We start from the raw sequence: 8,385 nt of genomic DNA, 5'->3' as shown, positions 1-8,385 counted from the left end.
AACAAAGACAATGATAATATTTGAAAGCCATCGAAAATAGCCAGGCATTGCGCTGCAGACTAAATCAAGCAACTAATGAATCGCTTTAAATTATTCAGAAATATCTATGGAATAATGGTTCTACATGCTGTATAATACTACCTTCCATCTTTCAATGATTTTATTTTAAATTTAGCAGCTAGATTAGAATAGCTTAAAAAATTTCAGAGCTTTTTAAGGCTCAAGATTAGTGTTTTTCCATCCATATGTCTTTATAAATATGGGACTGCATTTGACATTAGAAATAAAATTCTTAAGTTAACAGAATGTTTCCAAGAAACAGTTTTTAGAAAACCTAAGTAACTGTTGATACATTTCCAGAAATTCAGGAATATTTCTATCAGTAGTAGACTTATGAATGTCTGTGAATATTAGAATTAAGAATTCAGTTTGTTATGTATGTTGTGGCTTTCACCATAAAATGTAAGAGTTTCCTAGGGTGCTTGAGTGTTTTTAAATAAGTTTTTAATACTAGACTTACAAATAATATGTTAAGAACTACTACAGTAATGAATCCACAAATCAAATGAATACTTGAAGACTTTAAAGAGTTCTTACATATTTTTCTGTATATAGGTATGAGTTACATATAATAATGGATGAAATTTACATGCTATCAGTATATGGTGATACCACATTCACAAGCATCCTTAGCTTAAAGAGGTAAGGACACCCTTTCTAAATATTTAAGATATGTATACATATGTGTTTCCATATTCATAAATAGTTTTTATGTTTCCAAATGTGTCAAGCCTACAAGATAGATTATGTCAGGAAACAAATTCCACAGGAAGCCTAGAACTATACTTTATTGAGACAGGCTATAGCAGTGGTGGCGAACCTATGGCACGCGTGCCAGAGGCGGCACTCAGAGCCCTTTCTGTGGGCACGTGCGCCGCTGCTGCCATCAGCTCGCGCAGGTCCATTAGGCCGCTGCCGCCGCCCAGAACAGCACCCCACCCAGCACAAAGGAGGCAAAGCGGCCAACTAGAAAGTCAAGTAGAGGTGGTAGAGCACGCCCACACCCAAAGGCCACTCTGAGCAGGGAAAGCCAGATCCCCATCGGCGCCATGGCCCCCCAGTCCCAGCTAGGATTGCGTGCCTCCTCCCATCTATGCTGGGCCTCCTGCCCACCGCCCCACCCGCCAGAGACCCCCTGGATCTTCCCCAACCTTGCCTGGGCCCCGTAGGCATCGCCCCCCCATGAGCAACTTTGAGGTGGCCATACCCACCCCAGCCACGCCCACCCAGTCTGCCATGACAACTGCAGCCATGCCCACCCAGTGGGCCACGCCCCCATGTCCCCCCAAGGGCACCACAATGCTGATGTGGCCCTGGCACTTTGCGATAAATAAGTGGGTTTTGGGTTGTGGTTTGGGCACTCTAAAAGGTCTCTAAAAGGTTCGCCATCACTGGGCTATAGTAACAGAATTTTGCAAGACTTCCTATTAAATTTTCCTTTCTCCCTTATACCCCAGAGATTCAGACAGGAATCAGTCTCTTTCTAATATTTTCCTGCATTACCCAGGAATATTCTGCACTTGTTATAACAGCTTTTAGATAATTTCTCTAAGGTCATCTTATTGGATATCTCTGTTTCTCAATTTTGTCAAGTTTAAGAGGTGTGGACTGACTGGGGAATTCTGGGAATGGAAATCCACACCTCTTAAACTTGCCAAGGTTGAGAAACACTGCATACTTTTCCAGAATAGTATTTGATGTAATATCATATATATATGATTCAAGAATTACTAGACTTTTCTACCCACTCTATTTCTATTCTAACAAAATGTAAAGTAAAAACCAAGAACATTGATATTTGAATTTTAATATTATTACTAAATGTACTATTTAATATTAAAATTAACCCTGGTAAAACTCTATTACAAATTTTGGCCACGCCTATCTCATTGATCTTCACGACAGGGGACATTCATATTGAAAAGACAGTTTCTTTGCTGTCAGACCCACACATTTTAAGGGTTTAAAGAGTAATGCTAATATCAATAAGCAATTAGCAAAACTTCTTACTCCAGTTGCTCTACTCCAGTGATGGCGAACCTATGGCACAGGTGCCAGAGGTGGCACTCAGAGCCCTCTCTTTGGGCATGTGCGTTGTCGCCCCAGTCCTCGGCCTTCAGCTGGGTTTTATAAAACCTTTTCATTTTAGGCCTCCGCCGCCATGTGCAAAAAAAAAAAAGGTTCAATCAGTCAATTTCAACTTCTCAAGGGAAAAAAAAAGTTCTTGCAAAGTTGGAATTAATTGATTGAACTTTTTAGTCCCACCCAGTCTGCTGTTACCACTGCAGCTATGCCCACCCAATTGGCCATGCCCAGCCAATTGGCCACACCCACCCAATGGGCCACACCCACCCGGCACTCGATGCATAAGTGGGTTTTGGGTTGCAGTTTGGGCACTTGGTCTCTAAAAGGTTCGCCATCACTGCTCTACTCTATCAGTTGCAACTTTTGGATACTTCTCAAGTGTGTGCTGCATTCCTTATGTAGAATATGTGTAATTTTCATCCTGCAAAGGGCTCATGAACCACTGAAATGTAAGTAACTATATACAGTAAAGTAGCTTTAAGATCTATCCAGTGTCTGATGCTCTGATGGAGCTGTCTGTTGTCATATTCATTCCTGGAATTGGAAGATATTATAGATGGGTAGAATAGAATAAGATGAGAAGTTTCAGCAGTGACATGTCTTATAATATGCTCAGGACAGCAACAGAGTGTTAGCCATAAGAGTAGAAAAGATGTACAAAAAAGCTGGAAAACATGAGGACCCAGCTCTACATATCTTATAGATGCAGAATAATTTTTTATTTATTTGAAGGAAAATAATTTTTCCTGTGTATTTATAGCATTCCACAATTTCATACAAAATGCAGGTAATTCTCACTCAGCTAGTGTTTGGGGCTTGGAAGCTCCATCTTTAAAGTAACATAGTTGTAAGCCGAAAAACCACCCACTTGGTGACAGCCGTTCCAGCTGCCAATTTTTTAAGCAAGGACATTACATGATTATGACTTCTGCTGGCTTCCTCATTGATTTTGCTTCTGGGAAACCAGCAAAAGTCACAAATTGTGATCATCTATCCATGGGACACTGCAACACTCATTAAGTACAAATTCTAGTTGTCACCACAACTCATGGTAAGTTTGAAGACTGAGTAGTTTATTAAATAAGGACCACTTATAGAGACAAAGCTAGAGTTCACTTTATAACGCTATATTATTGTGGTTGTTAAATGAGGACCACCTATAATTCCTATATATATAAAACTTATAATGATTTCTGCACAAGGTGCAGTTTCAGTGGCCCTCATTATTTGCAGTCTCATTACATGGTTTTACATATCTTCAGTTTATAATTATAGACCACTCCTTTCTAATTCCTCTGATAATGAGGCCACTTGTAAATGTAGCAGATTTTCTCTATTATTGTCCTTATAACTAAAGGTTTTTTTAATGTATATTCTTTGTGAATATTTCTTTTTAGTTTACCAGATCCAGACCGGACTCATTTTATGTGGGGATTTAGCAAGGTAGGTTAGAAATACTTGATATCGATGTCTATTCAATATGTACCTGAGTAATTAAAGTGTCAAATTTTCCTCTCCCATATCATTCAGTTTACATGGTAGAAATTATTATTGTTACTGCTATTGGTGAATCTGGAGTTCAGATTTTTGTCTCTTACTGTGGTGTGACAGACCTGGGCAATCTAATTAAAACCAAAGCATAGTTTAATGTCTTTAAAAAGAAGTCAAAAGCATCCTCAAAGAAAGTGGTAAGAAGACCTCCACTCCCTCAGTTTTTCATAATATTCAGCATCTGCAGCAAACCACAGGTGACACACAAACCACATTCTTGTGCACTTATATCCTAGTGTGTGTACATGTATGTAAGCAGCTTTTCTTGCATTCTGATTCCACATTTTAGAATTTGAAGTTTCCTTATGCCTACCCCTAGAATGCTGTGCATATATTTCTGGGTATAATAGTTCTTTCAAAAGTAGTTGTTTCTACGTCATCTTCATAGTTATTCGTTGTTAATAATAACCTTTGTCTGCTGATAAATCTCTGATACCATGAAAATATTTTAAACTCTCCTGCTTTGCCCTCCCAAAGCTGCTTTGTGTGAAGTTAGGTGGTCTAGAAAGACTGCTGCCCTCAGACAGAAACTGTGGGGTTTTTTTTTTTCTCTTTTTCTAAAGATCTTTGTGGTGGTCGCAGCCAAAAATATTTCTAGTGCTATTAATTTAATGAGATCAGCTTAGGGCGAGTTATTAATAAAATCTGCTTTGAATTATTTGTGCATAAAAAGGTAACAATTTATTTTTTAAAATGCAAACTTTTGGATTATATAAATGAAATTTGAGAAATTCCATATTATCAGAATTAGAAATTCTGAATATTGATTTACTTATGAATATGCATGGGGCACTGCCATTTTAAGTGGACTTTAAATTACATTGTTCTTTATTTACCTATCCCTTCTAGGATTTTGGCATGTGTGGTATTCGAGTTGGAGTATTATACACCAGAAATCATTACATTAGGAAAGCAGTTAATCAGCTTGTGGTTTTTCATGGGTGTTCTGGTCCTGTACAGCATGTTCTCCAACAAATCCTTAAAGACAGAGGTGAGACAAACCTGAAAATGTGACTGCATATTCACACACACAGCATCTAAATAATGAACCTAGAGCCAGTTTGGTATAATGATCAAAGGCTAGAAATCAGGAGTCTGAAATCTAGTTCTGCTTAGACAGAAAGCCACCAGAGTGGCCTTGATCTGGTTTCTCTCTCTCTCAGCCCTGGGAAAGAGACAAAGGCAAACCATTTCTGGAATCCTACACGGAAATTGTAGGGGCTTGTCCATGTAGCTGCCAGGAGTCAACAGTGACTCAAAGGCCAAATAAATAAAGTAAAAATGAATTCTGATCTTTAGAACAATAGCTGTTGAATTCCAGAAATTTAATAATCTATCACCCTAACTGTGGCCAAACTATGATTTGGCAAGCATTATTGTATTCAGTAGCAAGTTATGTAATCAAAATTCACACTGGAATCCAGCTAAAACTCAACTGTATTTTTCTAGTACCATTAATGTCACTGTAATTGGTTGATATTATCCATGTTAGTGATCTTAATTAGAAAAATAACAAGTATGTTAAAATGTCACATTACTTAACCCTCAGTAGCATGAGTTTTTGAAGCTAAACTATTACATTTAAAACCATGAGCTAATCAAAATTCTCCCACATCCCTGCTCATAAATTCTTACCGAAAGACCAGATTATACAGGGATTGAAAATTTAAGACACTAAATCAGGCATGCCAAACTGCCGGCCCGTGGGCCAGATGCATCACGCTGCCGGCAATGGGGGAAAAGTCGCAATACATCGTGCGATGTCACGTGATGTCACGAGTTTGACATGCCTGCACTAGATTGAAAAACTAGAAAAAAAAATTAGAATGTGTATTTTAAACATGTAAGTTTGCTACATGAAGGCTGTGCAAGGCTTTCTCTGCTTCTTCCTGCTTTAGTTTGTGTTAAAACCTAAGGTAGAGGACAGTGTATAAATTCCATTTCTTGGAGCATGGAAATTATTTATAGGCTTATTTCTCTTCTGAAGAGAGACACATTTAATCCTGGTAATAATACATTTTATGTGGCAGTTCAAAAATTTTCAGTAACAATGCAGAAATTCACAAAAAAATTGGAACTGGTTCCCTAAATTGTATGTGCTAAATTTGTGAGGCAGGGGGGAATACTGTGCTCAATGGATATCACTGAGTATTGTCAAGTTATAACAGCTTTATGAATTTATGCTTACTATTCAGAAAATGCTGTGTCTGAAAAGTATAAAGAAAAGGAAATCAAAATGCATTATCATTTGTATTGTTTTGACAGACTGGCTGGATAATGTCTTTTTCCCAATAAATAAAAAAAGATTAAAAGAAGCTCAAAACATTCTCGTAGATGGTCTTGCAAATGTTGGAATACCTGTTTTAAAAAGCTCAGGAGGTTTATATGTGTGGGCTGATTTCAGGAAGGTATGTAAAAAAATAATAAATATTGATTGAAGAAAAATAACTTCTATTGACCATTTGAAAAATAAGGATGAAAATCTTGATGTTTTAAAATGATAGTTGATGTTTCTGTATCAATCATTCAAAATATTTTAAGATGTGTATAAAATACTTTGTTTCAAAACATTTTGAACATGAAATACCATGAAGTTTTTCACTATGGACATTTTGGAAATGTTCCAATCTCCAGAAAGAAAACCCACCAAAATAATTAAAGTGTTCTTGTTCTATGTTCATATTCAGAGTGTTTAATGAAAATTTGCATTTGTAACATTTTAAAATATTTTGCATATCCTACACTATTGAATATTGTTTAAACTCCTACAGATTGTATTATCCTTATGTATAGTAATTCACATACAGAATCAAGACATATACTTTTAATAGTAAATTTATATAATGGACTAAGTTGGGGAAAAAGTGGGAGACCTGGGAATTCATTGATAGGTAAATTAATTGAAAACTTTGATCAGATCAAAACCAGTTTGGTCTAGTGATTAAGGTATCAGGCTAGAAACCAGGAAACCATGAGTTCTAGTCCTGACTTAGGCATGAAAGTGAGCTGGGTGACTTTGGGCCAGTCATTTTCTCTGAGCCAAACCTACCTCTTAGGATTGTTGTGGGGAAAATAGAAGAAGTATTGGTATGTTTGCCATCTTGAATTATTCATAATAATAAAGGTGGAAAATAAATATTTATCTTTTTATTATTTTCATGTAATGTGCTTATGTTAATTGTAATTATTTTATGTAGCACAATTCACCTTCATGTTGTTTCTTAGTTTTTAAAAACACAGACATTTGAAGCTGAAATCGATTTATGGAGGAAGATTCTTGATGAAAAACTTCTTATTAGTCCTGGGAAGGCCTTCTGCTGTTATGAACCTGGATGGTTTAGAATAGTTTTCTCAGATTCTGTAGATAAGATTATTTTGTGTAAGTTTTGAGTTCTATAAAACTGATTCTTTTTCCATTTATGCTATTCCTCATTCCTGATTTCAGCTATAGTCAAATCAGATCAAGACTCAATCAGAGAATATAGTTTAATATCTTATTCTATTGCTCATTCAAAAGAGCACAAACATAAAATGAAAAATATGTTAATATATCTATTTTTTGTTGATGTATTTAATACTTCTTGATCATTTGAGAAAAAAATCAGATAGAAAATTGATTAATGCTGTAAATGAAGAATTGTAAATAAAGATCATATTGATTATACTAATTGGATGTTTTTCTGAATCCTTAATTTGTATTTACTAAAAATAAGTCAAAAGAATTTGAAAAAAGCTAATTATTGTTTTCTGAATAGCTTTAAAAAAATTAATACTGGGATATAATTGAAGTTGATATGATCAGTTTCAGATCAGAGTACATTGCTGTACGTTATAATTTAGAATTTTCATTTCCAACACTTCTCTACGATGAGAGGCTTTATCTATTGGAATAATTCTGCTCATTCTAATCTAATGAACCTGGGATTTTATACTGCATACCCGTCCCTCATAGCAATAAATTAATTTTAAATTTGCTAAGTTTTTTGTTGAATGCACAAACACAATCTTGATATAAATGCATTCTCTAAAGTTGATTATTCTCTTGGTTTTTATAGGCATTCAGAGACTTCAACAATTGCTTTTTGACAAAATGGACGAACCTGTTACTCTTTGTTCATCTCCTGAAAGAAACACATGTATTGAGCCAGATGACAATGTTTCGGCTAATGTCATAAATACACCAGTGGATGATATGTCAGAGGGTTATTCACAACTAAAGAAAATAGCTGTTTTCTAAGATCTGTACTGCTAACACAAATAACCTGTTTTTCTGTATCATGTGACTCCCTTTCCTCTTTATATAATCTGAATATAGCATTTACCTTGTAGTTTGTAATTTATGGTTATTAATTTAATATCAGGACTATTACATCTGAGAATGATGGACTTCCTTAATGAGGTTCCTCTTAATTGAAGTATTTTTTTTCCTTATTGCATGCTGAGGTAAATTATATTGGAAAGCAACCAACCATTATTTGTCAACTGTATTTTTTTTAGAGAAGTTCCAAGGCTTGAAGCAATGCTTCTAATGGCAAACAACTAGTTGGAGAAAAGCAAATTGGTGTGCTGGTGAATAATTAACACATTTCATTCATTTTCAGTCTGTTTAAAATTGCTTTTACATATTTTATATGAATTTATGCTGGCAGACTTCCTTTTTTTTCTTTTTAAAAGTTTTATTGATTTTCT

General features: G+C 35.5%; 1 pseudogene; it reads left to right on the top strand.

Annotated features, from left to right (window-relative positions):
• The first annotated feature begins 6 nt into the window (after nt 1-6).
• On the top strand, nt 7-8,118 carry LOC107282834 (annotated as a pseudogene).
• Nucleotides 8,119-8,385: the final 267 nt, after the last annotated feature.

The sequence above is a fragment of the Protobothrops mucrosquamatus genome, unplaced genomic scaffold (genome assembly GCF_001527695.2).
Source record: "Protobothrops mucrosquamatus isolate PMUCROS unplaced genomic scaffold, P.Mucros_1.0 scaffold13, whole genome shotgun sequence".
Lineage (NCBI taxonomy): Eukaryota > Metazoa > Chordata > Lepidosauria > Squamata > Viperidae > Protobothrops > Protobothrops mucrosquamatus.
Note: the sequence above shows the minus strand (reverse complement) of the source record. Positions and strands in the feature narration are given on the sequence as shown.